Raw genomic sequence first — 19,178 nt, 5'->3', positions numbered from 1 at the left:
TCAAGTGCGCATTTATTTATCTATACAGAATTTCACGTTAAGAATAGAAAGTTGCTTAGATAGGCCAATGTATTTCTTATGGACGATAGAAGCGCGCCGATACCACGCCGTACTGATTAGAATGAATCGTATATAGGCAGTCGAGTAGCCACCCGTACCCTAGAGGTTTGGCAACACTAATCTTCATAAACGCAACATTTCTTCTTAACGTGAAACAAGGTATAGAAACGATACCAAGAACAGCGAGGCAAACTAATACTGTAAATTTCGTGTTTTATTGATTGAATGTAGACTAAGTCAGCCAAGTAGCACTTTTACCTGCAATTCCAAAAATATTCCAACAAAAAACAGGAACTAAGTCACTTATTCATCATTGTTTAAAGAACTCACAGTGTTGCCAAGCTGTATCTTAATCGATTCGATCTCATGCAAAACGCCAGACAAAAAATTTAAATGATGTTGTTTTGTATATATTTACTGTCTGTATCCGCATGTGGATTAAAAAGATAAATGATATATCTATTTATGTATCCTTTTTATCAAATAAAACAGTTATCAGAAGTTTTTCTTGTTTGCTCAAAAGTAAAGTGTTACATAGGACGAGAACTGTGTACAGTGACATACATTTTGTTAACAAATCTCCAAAAAGTGGGAACGCCCTTCACATGCAACGTCGTGCAGAACCAAAAATCAAAATTTTTTAGTTGATGTTAGTATTTTTTGTAAAAACTGCACTTTCACAACACCGAGTAGGCGAATCCATGTGCGCATATTTTCGAAAGATGTCTCAGGGAGGATTGATATCAAAATATTTAGCACAATAATTTTTAAAGTACCTCATATTACTAGGTAGTCTCCCCTAAACCGAAACATCTGAAAGTATGCGTTACACGTATGGGCTGTGGTAGGTACTTGAAAAGAAAGTGATAAGAGAGATAAATAATCAACGAAATTCTTTTTATATTTTAGAATAATTAGTTCAAACTCAATAGAAATAAGGACCATTTACTCTACAACTTGTATGTTCAGGTTTGTTGTACATTGGATTAACTTAAGTAAGTCTTATGTTATAAAGAGAGAAAACAAGATACTTCTGCTATCTATTGGTCCACCTTTTCGTACAGCAATGTTGCCTGACTAATTTATTTAAAAATAATTTGGACAAAAAGCCATTGTACATACAATATTTTTTCAAATAAGATCTAAACATCCGGTAAGAAGGACCATTGAACTGTTATCGACGACAAATTTCGGTACTAAATTAAAACTTTTACCGATACTGTTGAGTGTTCTTCTATTATACTGTCCGTACAGAAAAATACCGTCTGGCTAACTTTACCAAAAACATGAAGTCAAAAATCCATGATAATTTCAAATCTATTTCACAAAAGGTTAAAATATCCGGCTCGAAAGACCAGTTTTTATTTGTGACAATTTCGAAAAATTGAATCGAGTCTATTACTACAGCAGATTACGATTCTACATAAAATTTTACATGTTATTTATATTGTTGATTGTACTTCTGCTACGTATTCGCCGAGAAAAATGTCATTCGACAAAAAACAAGATTGGATAAAAAACCAAAATAAGCCGGAATCAGAAATAAATTTAAGTAAATAATAGAACACATCATAATGAACAAGTGAGTACCATTTTCTTGAATCTCTCTACAACTCTTTTTTGTACATACCTCGCCTTACAGCAAAATGGAATGATGAAATATATATTATTGGCACATTATTTTTTGGATAATTTGTTTGTATATAATATAATGTTGGGTTGGTTATATTTATATATTAGTTACCATATATAGAAAAGCGCTTATATAATGGTTGTAGTTAATAATTGCGATTATTATTATTATTATTTTCAATTAGATCTACATTTCTCATAGATATCAAGAGAATAGTTTGAATCCTTTAATCACTTCCAATATTAAGATGTAACAAATATTTAAGATTTTTACTATATGATCTAAAGGCTGCACTACAGAATAGTATGTTTTAAGCTCTTCGGCAAAATGAGTCAATTAAGTTTTTGAATGTATTTCAATTAAAAAGGAGAGATAGGGATATCTTTATTAGATAATAAACAGATTGTAAATATAGACTTAAAATGCTGTTGAATTGTTTAAAATTAAAAAAAATACATTTATTAAACAATAGTGAAATAATGAAATTGTTACACATAAAAAATAATTTATTTATTTATTACAGACGGTACTAAAAATAAACGAGTTTCTCGTTTTCAAATTCTAAAAAGTTAACAATGGGCAATATTCAAACGATTTATTCAGCAAATAAACATGTAATTTCTGGAGACACTCTGTTGTTGCCACCACTGGTCTGTATTCTAGTGCAGTTTTCATCCGTTTTGTCCAATCAATTTCCATTGTATGCCTTACTATTTTTAGCTTATGTGATATGACAATATTTTCCCCGGAACATTGAAAATAGCTATAAGAACGCAATGGACACCCCATACGTGTTGGACCAGTTTTGTAGCATTCTTAATACTTGTCCAATTTTGTAAAATTGATCGTGTCAATATCAATATGCCTTTTTACCATAGGATCGTGGTAACTTTTTATAATCCATGATAGTATGTGGATTCCATCCCTGTGGCAGTTCTTCCTAGATTTTTTACTTGTTTAGATATAATTGTATATTGAAGATCAAAACCAGTGATGTGATTATAGTATAATAAAAACATACAATAATATTAAAAAAGAAATCATCCAGCCTCGAATATCCACTGCCGAACATAGGTCTCCTCCTCTTGTTTTCAACCCATCTGTCATTCTTTAATTCCAATGATCCAATTTTGATTCATTTCCTTACGTCGTCGTTACATGACGATCGTGGTCGCCCATGGCCTTGTCTATGGAGTTTGTGTCATTCTCACTATTTGTCCTGACCATCACCATTTTCGTTTAGCTATCCTTTCAATGCTGTTACCTTAGGTATTTTTCGTATACCTTGTCAAATACGTAATGCGAACCGGCAACTCTGTATAATTGTAAATTTCATGTGTCTATGATCTATGATAATTCCATCCGTTCTGAAGGTAGAGGCACTATGAAAACTGGAGGCGAAAATGCCATTTGCTGAATAAATTGTTACAAATTGAACCAACCACAAGGTGATTCGGTGAAACTGTACGATTTGACAACGGTGCTGACGATAAAATAGAGGTGCCGCGGGTTTGCGACGTAAACGTTGTGAATCTAGAGAGTGGGAAGTTTAGTTACCATGGAGACGTGGTCGTGTGAACACGCATTTGCTGTGAAAGCTTATTACCAAAAAAGATGAAAGTTTTGTGCGTGTACAACGGGCATTTCGTTTACACTAACATTTGCCGCCCCGCGCTGCATTTCCGCTGCTATTAAGTCTTGGTTAGGAACTTTGAAAGTAGTGGTTCAACGTCACAGAAAAGAGGTGGCAGTGTCAGAACTGGTCGCACACCGCTTCAATATTCTGTGGTGTGCGAGCAGTTCTGACACTGCCACCTCTTTTTTGTGATGTTGAACCACTACTTTCAAAGTTTCTAACCCAAGTCTTGTAACTTGGTCTTGTGAACGGGACGCTAAATGGTAGTGTAAACGAAATGCTTGGTGTACACGCACAAAACTTTCACCATTTTTGTAATAAGCTTTCACAGCAAATGCGCGCTGTTCACCAGACCACGTTTCCATGATATCTAAACTTCCCACTCTCTAGATTCACAACGTTTACGTCGCAAGCCCGCGGCACCTCGTATTTTATCGTCATCACCGTTGTCAAATCGTACAGTTTCACCGAATCACCTGTTAAAACGTACAAAGTTTGTTTATTCCATAATGGGATCTAAACTATAATTTAATACAAATTAGAATTTGTTGCAATATTTTCGGAAACTTATTTGGTTGTTTTGCCTTAGAGTTTTGTAGATTTAACTATTATATTATTAGTGTTACACAAGACTGGTGTAGAATCATGTCAATATTTTAGCAAATTAGTGGTGTTTCAACACCTTATTAAATGGTGATAGGCTATTTAGTAGTTATTTGTATTTTAACTAAAATAACAATGGATTGTCGGAATTTTATATTTGCTGTTTTGGACCACTTAATAAACTGACGTAACAAGGTACATTTATGTTTATTTTTGCTTGAGTAGGATGATTTAGGGAGCTGAATCAAGTTTGGTTTTTGTAAACAATATTTAGTAGGTTGGAGTTTCCTTTAACACGTTATGTGCCACGTGGATCACAACTGAGAGGGCCGACCAGACTCCGTGATACATATGGGCTTCAGTACTGTCATAAAAAAATAAATTGGCCCATGGGGACAAATTTACACTGCCCTATTTGGGTGGTTAACGTGCTGACATCATTTTGAAGTCATTAATCAACTTTTCAATATTTTTCTTTTGACTTGTTCTTTGTTTTGATTTATTATTTGGTTTTGGCCTGCTATCGTTGCCTAATATTGCTAATAATAGTTTTTTTGTGGACACTAAAACCATAAAAACTGTGATAATTTTCAGGGTACCGGTAAGATACTTCTAAATTAACAAAGTCAACGTAAAAACAACAGTTTTATTGTAGTCTTAATTATAATTTAGTTATGAATTGAAACAATATGAAGCCTTAGTTATTTTTCATCGTATATATTGATGTTTATAAAAGCTGTAACTCATCAGCACACTTCAGTCCTTGAAATCTATATTTTCGTTATTAGTATTCCGAATATTTGTTTGATGTATAATATTTATATAAAATAAAATAAAATAAAAATGTATACCATTTTTATTCAGTTGCAATGCGAAGGCAAAACAATCTTACTTTTCAATTAGAATACGGAGTGCAATCCAGCTCTCTGAATCGCGATTTTCGATTCTTATTGGAATCTCATCGGAGAGAGCGCAGGCTTGTTCTCCATATCCTAACTGACCAGCACCGAGAGCTTTTCCCATACATTGCAACTGAAACAAATAGGGTAGATGACTAGCGTCATCTGGCAGTTGAAAGATGAAGTTTTTCAATCCTAATAGTAACATTAATAATATTGAAAATATTAAAAATATTACTAAAAGATTTTTATATTGAAAAAGTTATTGGTACACTTCCCTGGTGACACCAAAATAATATAAATATTATGAATAATTAGTTATAGTCTCGATTTTTTAGCGAGTTGGCAGACTGACTTCGCATTGGATAGTTTAATAGGCTGGGGGGCGACCCGCATTAATTTTACTTATACCGGAAGGCGTTGCGTTCTTCTTGTAGTGCCTATCCTTTTGGGATGTTGGCGACCATCATGGCAATCTGCAATCTTGCACACTGCTGCTCTGAAAAGATTTGTGGTTGTTGTGTTAACCCATGTACATAAATTTTCCAGCCAGGAAATCTTTCGCCTTCCTGGTCCCCGTTTGCCTTCTAATTTTCCCTGTAAAATTAGTTTCAGCAGTCCATATCTCTCGGTGTTCATCATACTCTTACCGAAGTATTCGATTTTGGCTGTTTTTATTCTGGTTAGCAGCTGTTATTCATTTTGTATTCTTAATAAAACGTCTTGATTAGTAATGTATGATTAATAATGTATATGTTCCTTCCAGTTATTTTATTGTTCGAGAAGCCTTAAATGTTATTTTATTTGCAAAGCACTGTTTATTTGTCTTATTATAAATTCTTCTTTAAATTAATATTTTTATTGTCTTCCTGACTAGACAATCAGTAGTACTTAAATTTTTAGATTTCAGTTTTATAATGCCGATTTTTATTATTTACGAAACTTCTCCATTCTGTATTGTCATATTAGACTTGTGCAAACTTTATATTATTAATTAGCCGGGTTCGAATTTTTGGTTATATCTGCATTCATTAAATGGTATATTTGATAATAATAATTAAAATATATCTATTTGATCATCTGGATAAACACAAAATGCTTCCCGCATATTCTTACATACTCTCTTATAGTATAATATACTATATTTACATATTATGTAATATTGTATTCTTCTTCATATTATATTCTAGCTTCAGTGGTTGTTGGCAGTCCTTTTTTCATGTATTATTATGTAGGTGTGTTTAAATTCACGTGTTTTTACATATTTATTAACTTTTGTCCTTAAATTCTCTCTTTATAGACAGCTCTATAAGGCGCCATTTATTATCTGTCAAAATATGGCATAAATATGGTATGAATATTGTATTGTTAATCAGCTTACCAATCATCAAACAACAGAGTTATTAGCGTAATAGAATAATAATCATTTTGCATAGTGTGTTAAAATGAATGACTTGTTACTGAGTAAAACCGGCTGCTCTGTTTTCACAATAAATTGCTTATGATACCCGATAACAACGACTCTCGCGACTTTTTGAGCTTCCACTCAAAGTTACCGCTTGAGCCATTGGACTACCGAGGTATAGTTGCCATCAGGTTATTGCAGAAACCTCAATCTTAAGCTTATTACAACGTCATTTGTATTTGACTGGTGTGGATAACCTTCCGATACAGGTAGAAAGTAATAAATGTTAATCTATTGTATATTTAATTATAATACCTGCTATTCAGTATGTTTACCTCTTGAAACTTAACGACACCACTGAAAATGCAAATAGATTTGTAATATAATTAAGATTAAGGTTTTCTGCAATATCTTGGCAATATCTTGATGGCAACTGTACACCAGAATTTCTGCTACATGCAGTTGCAGTTTCTGCAAATAACTTTGTAATATGATTAATAATAAGGTTTTCTGCAATATCTTGATGGCAACTGTACACCAGAATTTCTGCTACATGCTTATTGTTGACTGCAGAAACGACGGTTGCTAATCAAAGACTTTATACTGAAAAGTTGGCTAATGAACGAAAAGGTATTTTGAAAGAACCGGAATCATTGTTTACAAAAACTGACTGATTCATTGAAGTAAGGTATACATGTATTTATAATCAAAAATGATTAGGAAATGTACTTCTGTTCATGGTATTTGGTCCTATTTTGTTTTATTTACAAATAGTACTTGTGTATTTAACGAATTTTTCTTCAACCAATAAAAAATATACAAAATATAGTACAAAATGAGATTTGTTGAAAGCGATTGTATATATGATATTTATTATGATTGTATATAGTTTTACGTTGTGAAATGATTTTTGGGTTTGTTATTTTTGAATGATATTTTGACATAGAGATAATTTTGATGTTTATAGAGGCCTTAGTAGTGAAAGACTACGTTAGAAAAATTAATAATACGTTTAAAAATCTATATATAGGGTTTTTCCTACAAACTCCGTCTTACGATATCGATGAACTATTTAAATATGTTGCCACTACTGTATATTGTTGCCTCGATAATCGATTTCAAAAAGATAAAAGAATGCTCTAAATTTAAATACTTGTTTTGTTTTCTGGCCTTGTTTTGGATCCTTTAGCGGTGTATACTATTCCTATAGCTCAAGGGAGTAATTTGTAGTGTGTGTTAAGTAAATGTTTTGTTTCTTAGTAAAGTAGACTTCATTGTCTTTACAAGGTGACACTAATTATTGTATCCGAACAGGTGGGCACCGATTCCACAAGGATAGAAATTATTTCCATTTATTAATTGTTTAATAATAAAAAACATTTCCCACCTAGCTGGGATTCGAACTCTCGACCTTTGGGTTCAAAGGTAGGCTCTCTTACTGAGCCACGAAGGGGTTGATTTGAATGAACTTACACTTACACCACGTTTACCCATGAACGAATAACTGACGATAAATGTCAATAGATGAAATCCATTTTGCATTTTAAAAAACGTAGCACAGCGACCGAGACCTCCATCTTCGAAGGCTGGCTAGGCCGACACTGAGCAATGCAGATGCAGCGAGGGGAAAGGGGTGGGAGAGAGAGAGAGGGAGAGTTGTAAGGCAATGTTGAGAGATTGAGCAATGCAGATGCAGCGAGGCGAAAGGGTTGGGGGAGAGAGAGAGGGAGAGTTGTAAGGTAATGTTGCCAGATTTCTCCCAGCCCGTCACACTCTTTCTCAGTGACATATGGAACCTTTTTTCACGAATAAATTTTTAAAAATTATCTTGTTTTCTCCGGTTTTCCCGGTTTAGTTGTTGATCACGTGAGACGGAATTAGTAGGAAAAAATAAAAATATAAATTTTAAACTTTAATTGCAAACAGCACTTCCGAAATGTCATTTACAAAAAAATCTTGAAATTTTTGTACATACCTAAAGTTTTGTACGAGTGATAGAATGTGTGAATAGAAACTCGTTAAATATACTATTCAGTGTTGGTGTATTTCTTTAAGTACAAATAATAAAAAAATCATTACCCTTTATTAATATAATAACACTGCTGTATTTAATAAGCATAATGTAATGTATGTCAGTCATATAGCTGTTTTCAATAAACAAAATGTTTAAATTAAAAGTTTGTCTATACTTTTTCTCAGAGGCTTTTTTCAGTGTGTCACAGTTTTTCGATTTCTTTCTAACACATTAAGTTGGAAATGACAGAAAAAAAGGTACGTCCGTGATTATACTCTTTATAATATTTGTTCTAGTTGTTGATAGATGGCGCTATAATAAAAAAAATATTTACGTATTATCTATACGACTATACAAATAAAAGAATATACCTTTTTATAAATGCAATGAACACGATTGATTTGTTTTTATACCAAATTGCAAATAAAAGGGCTACACTGCAAAAACCTTTTCATATTTTTAGCTGATTACGATTCTGACAACTGTCAGAGTTAACTAAAATGTCATGCAATGATTCTCTACATTCTTAAAATCATGTATGACGTTAAAATTAATGCCACACTGAAAGACTGAGACGAACTCTAGATTGTAGTCGTATAGATATGTAATAAGTAAATCATTCTTTTCCGATTATAGTGCCATCTATCAACAACTAGAATAAAAGTTATAAATGTGTATAATCACGGACGTACCTTTTCTTCTGTCACTTGTGACGCACTGCAAAAGCCTCTAAGAAGCACCATACCAGTGTTTGCACATTCAAATTCGAATTTTCCCGTTTTTAAATTAGACAATCTGTAGAAACGTTTATATATTTATTACACTAATCAAAATATTTAATCGCGCATCAGTGAAATTTTGAGATTTTGTTACTAATATACAATAATATTATGTACTAACCTCTTGAATAGAAAATCAGAATAAGTAACGAATATATTTTCAACAAGCAATTGGACTTAGTAAGTCGTAGGTTTTCACTCAGTGTGACCGGAAGTCGATATTTGAACTCTTCTTGTAACTTTACGTCGAATAGACGATTTTATTAATTTTGACTAATTTTTGGCATACTTTTGGTCTTTTGTGACAAAATTTAACCGGAAATGTCATCAAAACGCGACGATTGATATAATAAAACACTTCCGATTAGAAATTTTTAACCTGAAGTATATATTTGTTCTCATCTTGCTAAAGTGCGTCGAATTATATATCCCATGTACTATTTCGGTGACTCTAAAACAGTATTGATGAGGTTTCATTCGATACCTTATCAGTCATTCTATCTGTTCTAATAACGGAGGATTTGTGTTTACGGACGGACAGACAGACATGGATAATTCAAGGTTTTCACATTTTAATGTTTGTAAAATGGGTGAAAACAGAATAAAAACTGAGGAATGACATTCTATATTTCGTATTCGCAAGTTCTTTTATCGTTGGTTTGGCTTTCGTTGGACCTCAAGATCAGACAATTTAGGAAGCATCAAATAATAGCTCCTTTGAAATGAATCATCTCCAATAATTTTCACTTTGTCTACAATTTTTTTCCACTATTCTGCGGAAACTATTTTAAAGAACTTGTCAGACAATTTTTAAAAATAATTAAAATTGAAAAATGTATTTCATGTTACAACATAATTTTTTAAAAGCTGCTCAAATAAGCTCCATCAGGTTTAAATCTGAATGACATACGTAGTGGAAGCTTTAATGCGTAGTGTATTTTGCTCTTTGTTGATGCGGATACTTTATCCTGTTGAATGTTATAATAAATTACAAGAAAGCTAATACAGGAAATTGGGACTAGAGATCAACATAGGAAAAACCAAATATATGAATATCGGTGGAACATTGCAGGACTTCATACTAGACGGAGGACAAACAATCAGTACATGTAACGAATCTGGGTATGAAAATCACGAATGATGGAACACTGGACCATTAAAGAACGAAATATTCAGGGCAGGAAAGCAATTGCACTTCTAAACTCATTACTCTGGGACAAGCAGATAAACAATCAAAATAAAAAAAGATCCGTAATGCCTAGTGAAAAGCATCATAACATACAGCTGCGAAGTATGGCCTATAAAGGAAAAATCAAAACAAATGTTAGGGGTCACCGAAATGGATTTCTGGAGAAGAGCTGCAGGAAGATCAAGAAGAGAACATGTCACCAATGAGCGGATACGAGAAATAATGAAGGTCACACATACAATAAATGACGAAATACAACTAAGATGGTTTGGTCACGTGCAAAGAATGCATGAGGACAGAATCCCAAAACAAATACAAAACTAGAAACCGCAAGGTAGAAGAAGAAGAGGTAGACCGAGGAAAAGTTGGCAAGAAGGAATAAACAAAGCCATGGAGGAAAGAGGTCTGCAAGTAGATCAATGTGTGGACAGAGAGGAATGGCGAACGGGTATCTGAAGACGGAGAACGTTGTAAACCGATAATATAAAAAAAGTGCATTGCCCATCATGACGACATTGAAGCTCCTATTATCATAGTAATCACCCGATTTTGTTTGCGACTTCCATCTTACATAAGATCCATAATATTTTGACGTTTAATTTAGTTTTGTACCTAAAAAACAATGGTAATACATAAAAAAAGTTACGGAGACATATTCCATTCAACATAACTACAGCACTGCTCTGCACTAGGTACATATGGAATGTTGAAAAAAAAAATATAAATGAAGTTTTCTGTGATTACTTCCTGATCGGAGCGATATCTCTCCCCACGGAGCTTTTTTTTAGACGGAAAAGAAGATTAGTCACTGGGGGAGAGATCTGGGCTATACAGTGGATGCGGAAGCTATTCCAACCCCATATCGTGCATTTTTGCCATCGTTTTCATTGACTTGAACACAATTTTTTTTGTATTGTCAGACTATACACAATATATCCAACAAACCTAAAGAAAATAGTAGAAAGCTATTCGAACTAAATAAGGGAATAATATTAAAGATCAAGAAAATGAAGAAAAGAGAATAAGAAAAATTTAAATAAATATAAAAGCAAGCATGACGGAAATTGCCACCGAATTTTTTGTGTATTCTTTCTTCCAGATACTCTACATAAGAATATGTGGAATGCAAAAAAATCATGTTTAATTAACTAATGTGTTTTCAATTTTTCCCATTGCCGTTTCCATTCTTTAAATTTTGATGACTTGATGTAACAGTGCGATAAGGATGTCAACATTGGTTTCCAGGCTTATAAGGCACAGACGAAGCATTAGGTAGAAATTGCAGTTAAGGAATACGAGGTAAGTACGTTATAGTCAACTACAAAATAAGAAAGTCTTACATAACGCGAGAAATGAACTGAAAATTTTCAAAATTTCACTGAGCAATGCCCTATATAATTCAAATGTATGCTTTTTAAACATATTTCATATATTTGGAAGTTAGGATGTAAAGAATATAATGCAGTGATAACAGATAGTTCGCATTGGTCCTAAAGCATGCGTTTGTGTTGTATTACTGCTAATGGAGAAATTAGCAAATGCTGTGAAAACTTTATGTTAGGACCGTTAAAAATTAAATGTCATATCAAATTTTCGTATGATTTGGTTAATTTCAGCACACGATTGCTATCAAAAACAGCTTGAATTAAAATTGCTTCTTGACGTACTGTAAATTAATATTCAACTAACTTGTAATGACAATTGATAGAAAATTTAAACAAACTGACCAACTGAATCACTGCTGATTAAATCCAAGTTGTTCCACCGTCTATATCTTAAGATCCTTAAATGTTTTTTAAAAGTTTTGATATCGGTGAGTGCGTGAGTGGTCCGATAAGTACTTAGTCTCTCTGTCCGAGAGCGCCACGATCGAAAAAGAAATCTACCATTGTCCAATACATTCTTGTTGTATGTGTCAAAATCTGAGCCGAATCCGACTTGTAGTTTTGTTTTCACAGTGTGTGCAAATGAGCCTGTTGAGGTTTTTAGAAATATATAAAAAGAGCAATATCGGTCATTGATTTGAATCTTGTGTTTGAAAAAGAAATCAAGCAGTCAAATCAAAGAGCGCTTCTTGAATGCCGTGTACGGTTACTCTTCCCCTTCGATGGCGAACGTCAAAAATTGGTTTAACGAATTGTTTAACTAGGTAGGAAGTCTACTTTACATACCTCGAGAGAACATATTTTTCCGACGGGTTAAAGAAGTTGAAGCGTCGCTGCGTCAAGTGTATCTAGCTGAAAGGAGACTATGTTCAGCAGGGGCGGTTTCTCCATTGGTTCACTTGTGCAGTGAACACCCAATAAAAGTTCATTAAAATACAGTTTTTTTAAATCTCATAAATATTATACATAATATGTAATATTAAAATATTTTTTTAATATCATAGAATCATTAAAATATAACTTTATTTATTAATCATATTTACTTGCTCTACGCCGCTGGATGCACGTGGCAAGTACAGATACTAAGCTCTGGGCCTAGATTCCGTGCACTGTAGATATCTACAGTCGCTTTCTGTCGATGGCAATTGTCATAAAAATATTTGAATTTTTAGTTTTAATTCAAATATTTTCTTGTTTTACTAAGTGTCACTTCAGCATCAATTAGAGTATAACCTAGCAAAACTAGAAAATAATTCACTTAAAGCTAAAAATTCAAATATTTTCATGACACGTGACATCGATAGAAGGCGACTGTAGATATCTACAGTGCACGGAATCCAGGCCCTGGTGCAGAATTCAAAATGAACCAGTCAGTCCTAACTTACCCCTGTAGTTAGAAAGAGAAATCTTAAAATCGGTGAAAAAGCATTTCGCCTATCTAACACAGTGAGGATTTGTGCAGTGCACGCAGAGACCAGTGGAGCGTTTCGGTTCACAGTTTGGAATTTTCTGTTGTGGGATTTAGTTACATAAGGTTAAATCTTAAATACAATATTAGTAGTTTTATTATGGAGCCTTATTAAGTGGAAGTTATAAAAGAAAATGCAAATAGTTTTGAAAATCGACTTCTTATAAAAAAGAATGGTCCACCTTAGCCGGAGATACAAGAATGTGCTATAAAAAACAAAAAGTTTAAACGTTGCTTCAAAGTTGATCAATATAAAAAAACTGTGGTTGTGTGGGTATGATAAACTACATTCTTTGTTTCGTTTTCCATGTTTTGTATTTTCAAAGAATGAAACTATATCTTCAGAGTGGACAAAAACGGGCGTTCGGGATTTATCTCATTTATCAACAAAATTTAAAAAACACGGATCTTCCCAAATTCATTTAAAAAGTGAATTTCAACTCTCAGATATTGGCAATATTGATGTTCGCCAATTATTAGATTCTGGGTATAGGAAAAAAACGCGCCTTGCATTTTACCTCAATGGTGGTGTGGAAATGAATGCATTATTTAATCGAAATTAGTTACAGATTTTATGTATACCTACCATACATAAATAATAAAAAATGATTAATATTCCACAAAGTAAACAGGCGAAGCACTCATTATTGATAATTTGTTAACGAACGCCTATGCAATAAGTAAATATATAATTTGGTGAGAAGCAGGAAACTATAATAGTTTCACTAATCCGCTTAGGTCCCGCTGGGTTTTTTCCCCAAAAACTTTGTCACCTGTGCCGCAATTGCCCGCGGCTATTATTCACCGTTTCTCTAATTACATTCCTTAATTGAACACCCTTTTTAAATTACCACGAGCCGCCACTGATGTTCAGAAATAAATCACCACTTTTCCCAAAATGTTTATTTTTCTGTTGTAGGCTAAGTACTTATCGGACCACCCTAGTACAGTGGTAAAAATTTTACCAGGGTCATGAACTTATACAATCAAGACTGCAATAAAACCCCAAGCAAACACCAACATATTTGGCCTCCTACTAGCTCTCTACTGCTATTATTTTCGGATTCTTCGGTCATTAACCTTCGGATGACCAAGGGGGTAAATTTGAACCCCAGCGTATGTTTTTCTTTAATAAATTCAAACGTATTTTCAATTTTTAACTCATTATTTTTTTATTTGACTTTAATATCATTCTAGATATCCTCATATTTTGAAATAAAAAAAATTCCCTATATTTTACGAATAAAAAATATATTCTGAAGTTGATGTTTAGTAAAATACCGTCTATTATGTGGAATTCCAAGTAGTTTTACACTGCGCGTTGTCTAAATCTATTTTTAGACTGTGGTGCCTGTTATATACAAATCATGACATTCCTGTCTGCTACAGTTATGACATTATTATTATTTCCTGGCGTATATTATTATAGTTTCTTAGTATTTTATGTACATATAAGATATGGCCCGCAAATATCTTACTGAGGCTGAGTTACAGCAAATTGTTACTGCTAAGATTTAAATGCTGAAAACATTAATTCCAGGTCATTTTTGACCTGGGGTCATTTTTTACCCCCGTTTGTCATCCGTGTAACAAAAAAAGGTTGCTCATCGGAAGGTTACAAGGCGTAGAAAAGAACACTGAGTGGCATACTTGCATTTCGTGCGCCTATAGTATAATTAAGATATAGATTATTAATAATTGTGTTTACACTTTATTGATACACATATATATATTTTTTAGCAGCAAATGCAAATTTTAATAGTGTTGATGGATAAGAATAAGTAATATCAAAAGAAGCAATTTTAAGGTCATGTAAACATTTGATCGTCAATTTTCGTTTGAAATACCTACTTAATTTGTAATAAAAATATAAGTAAATATGACAAACAAAAAAGTTTCTACTTGTAAACATTAGCAGGGTACATAATTTTGTGTGATTGTTTGTAAACGTTCATATTTTCTGAACCTGCCGAAGCCTTTCGGGATTTTCAGAAAGATATGTTAAAAATTTCGACTGCACATACTGACTGCATCATTAACCTGCCACTGTTAGTTGGACCAAAATAATGTGGAAGTTGAAACGCTTGATGGTAACATGGGGCATTTTTGTATTTATTTGCCATTATAAGAATGGGAATAATGTGTTATTGTTTTGATCACAGTTTCAAAAATATATGAGGATCAATATTTTAAACATTTAATTCGAATTAATGAATAAACGACAATTTCTGCATAAAATCGACTCGGGCAAAACTGTACAACACAATCAAATCTATCCAAGTGACCAATTGACATCTATGAATTTTCTTTCATTCAAATTTAAAACAAATTTGACAACCTCTTAAGAATATGACTACACTGACTCACAAAATTTTTTCAAGCTTCTCGTTCGATACGTAATTTAATTAGAAGCACCATATATGCCACATCCTCTGGAGAAAGGAAAAACATTCGAACATCTGAATTTTGAGGCATTGGTTAAGTAAATCGTGGCAATGAGACTGCAAAGAGCATAATTCTATCTGAATAGCAGATTACACTAACATTTGTCAATAACCAGCACCTCGCAGATTCGCCACTGAATGAATAGTGAGTTTCCGATAGGTTCGCGAATTTGAATTTTCTGAATTTGTCTGGAACTTAAATAATTATTGAGTGCTGTAATTCCTTAAGGATTGAGACACCTCATATTGAAAAAGCATTTTACTAAATTACTAATTTCATTCATGATTTCTCGGCAATTACTTTTTTCGGGATGTACCGTACCATTTGATTTCAATTGTCGTTCTTTGTGTTTCATTTATATTTCATCAGTCCATTCATTATTATTATTATTTGATATAATTCCTTTGTAGTGGCGCTGTACAATAAAGGAACGTACATATGTATGTATATGCAATTATTAATATAATTTCGGAGTTGTGTTGTTTTAGATTGCTGCTTTAAGTCAAAATTTATCGAGGAATTATGATAATACAGACAATATTGATATGACAATTCATAAAAAGTTTTACCACAGTCCTGTTTTGTCACTGTTTTTACCTGCGTCTCGGGAACACATGCCGGTTACACATACGGATTAACTTCCGTGCATGAGTTTTACATGTTTTTAACGGGTTAACGGTTTCTTTAAAATATTGTCTTAGGTCCGGCTTCACCAAGAACAAATAAATCGGTGAACAGTTTATTCGTCGAATAAAATTTATTAGACGTTTATATTTTTGTTTCAATAATATTTTGATAATTTAAAGTTTAACTGATTTTCTTTGTTATAGATACTTAAAGCGAGATTAACTTGTCAGTTTACTCGAAGACTAAATATTTATTTGATAAATAAATAAGTCTTATTTGACGTTGGAGAAACGTAGATGTGTCGGATTTATTGGTCGAATAACTTTATTCATCGAATAAACTACTATTTGTCGTTGGTGAAACCGGCTGTTAGACTATTACATAGAGAATTAAAGCATTCGTTCAATGGTAATGGAACCCATAGAAAAAGGTCCAAGCGCGGGCACCCTTCAGCGGGTCATAGTAGAAAAGTTATTTGCACTTTTTGCTGCCTTTGCGGGTCAGCAGAGAAAAACGTTGATGTGCCCTCAGTGGCAAGTGACAATCAATAGAGCCCTAGATAGAATCACCAGTTGCGACGTCTCAGCAATCTCTGTATGTGTAGGTAGGGAGTGGGATGAAACAGTACCCAGTAGGAATTATTAGTAAGGGTTGGATTAAGGATTAGCTTAAAATTGACGATGCAAATTATTGAAATCATACATCTACAAAAATAGAAGGTTAGTTTTTGCATGTGAAAAATTGAACAAGTGCTCTATTTATTCAAATTTCGATAGCTTTAATTTTGCCAAGTACTAGATTATTGTTGCTTCCTAAATTAGGGTTCTCACATTAAACATATATTCTCCTTTTCATGAACATTTTTCAGTGCGTCACAAATTATAGAAAAAAAGGTAAGTCCGTGATAATACACATTTATGACATTTATTCTAACGTGACATTTTAGTTAAATCTGACAGTTGTCAAATTTTATTTTCAATTTGGAATAAAACCAAATCAATTGTGTCTATTGCATTTATAAAATGGTATTTTCTTTCATTTGTATAGTCTTATAAATTGTACAGATTATATTGATAATATTATTATTTTATTTAATAAATAATTCTTTTTTGATTATGGCGCCATCTATCGACAACTAGAATAATCACCGAACTAGAATAATTACCGAAGTATTCCCAGACGTGCCTTTTTTTCTGTCACATACAATTTAATGCGTTAGAGAGAAATCGAAAAACTGTGACGCACTGAAAGATGATCATGAGAAAAAGAATATCTTTATTACCAATGAATTAAAAAATGTCTTAAACTACCATCAATCGTTTAAAAACTTCCCAAAATGTATATACAGCTTGAAAAATTGGAAGAGACTAAGCATAGAATAGAAAAGAAACGATGTAATGTGATTTAAAATTAAAAAATGTCCAGAAAATTTTGAGTGATACAATTATTGATGTAGAGGTGTTTGTATAGTTCAAGCGCTAGAAAGGTCTTTAGAAAATGAAATCGTTTTGATAATTTTTCGATGACAAAAGCAACAAGTAGCACTAATTGTATTTGATGGTTTATTAGTGGCAAATTGAATTAGGCGAATCGTCAGTAGAAGAACAATCGAAATGTTATTTCAATAATTGCTGAATTAAGGAAAGTCCAGTAAACTGGGATTTTGTCTAAAAATTCTTATAAGATGGTGTATTTTTTAGTATTGGTATTGTAGTGGTAAGTAATACGTATAATCTTAATGAACAAAATTTCGTCTTAGTCCAAGTTTATTTTGCCATAGTACATTTATTTTTAATGAATTTAAAGATTTTAACGGGATGTAAAAAATGTTCTTCACGGTCTCGGATGATATGTTGATTTTTCTGATATCAGAATTTTTGTTTGGAAATAATACTAATTATTAATATGATATCTTCTTCTTTAAGTGCCATCTCCGCGACAGATCAGCAATTACTATAGCTATTCGGATTTTAGAGACAGCTGCTCTGAAATTTCATTTGATGTACATCCGTACCATTCTGTCAGGTTGCGCAGCCATGATATTCTGCGTCTCCCTATGCTTCTTTTTCCTTGAATCTTTCCCTGCATAATTATTTGAGGAGTATCAGTCCACGAAAATTATAATTACTAAAAAGTTCTCAGAAATAATTGCTTCGTCGGTAGAAACAGAAACAGAAAGGGAAATAATTGTTTTCGTCGGCATCTATTATTATGAACTACATCTTTTCGTTATAAATATTTTGGGAGTTATAATCTTCGCGGACACGCATATAAAAAAGAATTGTATCGCCAACACTTATCAAAGAGTTATTATTTTCACTGGAAATGTATTAGGAATCACATTAATCATAGGTACCAGCGACATATTTCATATGGCGAATATTTTGCACAAATTACTCCTGGTATAACCCATGTTAGTTTCGTTTTTCTATTCTTATTGGAGAAAGCATTTTCGTTAAAAGATACATACAAACAAGAGTCACTACTAATCCCCTCAAATGCTTGATCAACCTTAAGCTCTTGTTTTACTGGACTTTCTTACGTCTGAATGAACAGTCAACTCCCATTTTTTCAACTAAATGTTTTCATTAGTATTCGTACAAATAATTTGTCGATGTTTGAAAAATAAACTAGATACTAATTATTGTGATTTGGCCTGAAAGAATATTTGTAAACTTAATGTAATATAGACTATCTGCATGTATCATAGATTAAATTTATAATTGTAAAAGCTTGCATAGGGTTTTATCAAATATTTTAGTATGTTTTTCTCTATATGAATTAATGTTGCATTTTGTGAAAAAGTACTTGACTTTACTGATGTAGACACACATTATTGGATTTTGCGATCTATATTGTGTTTTTGCAGTAATAAAGCTTGTTCAAGGCTTAAGGTTGTTTTATTTCTACTTTAAAATTCTACACCATTGAGTAAGAATAGGTGTTTAACCCCTTAAGTACTAACATCTTAAATCAATGACGTAAACACTAACTAACCGCCTGACAGACGGGTTCAACATTTTAATGGTAATTTT

At 32.8% G+C, this 19,178-nt stretch overlaps 1 protein-coding gene across 3 annotated transcripts in view; it reads left to right on the top strand.

Annotated features, from left to right (window-relative positions):
* LOC114325820 (homeodomain-interacting protein kinase 2) overlaps positions 1 to 19,036 on the top strand; it is a 273,933-nt gene extending 254,897 nt beyond the window's left edge. For 2 of the 3 annotated variants that reach the window (XM_028273951.2, XM_028273950.2), the window contains exon 17: positions 1 to 19,036. This exon is cut by the window's left edge and continues 16,017 nt beyond it. The gene's annotated coding sequence lies outside the window, so the exon portion shown is untranslated. The other variant, XR_007697026.1, reaches the window with a different exon arrangement.
* Positions 19,037 to 19,178: the final 142 nt, after the last annotated feature.

This window comes from Diabrotica virgifera, chromosome 3, assembly GCF_917563875.1.
Source record: "Diabrotica virgifera virgifera chromosome 3, PGI_DIABVI_V3a".
Taxonomy (NCBI): domain Eukaryota; kingdom Metazoa; phylum Arthropoda; class Insecta; order Coleoptera; family Chrysomelidae; genus Diabrotica; species Diabrotica virgifera.
The sequence above is the reverse complement of the archived record's forward strand: the minus strand, read 5'-3'. Positions and strand labels throughout refer to the sequence as shown.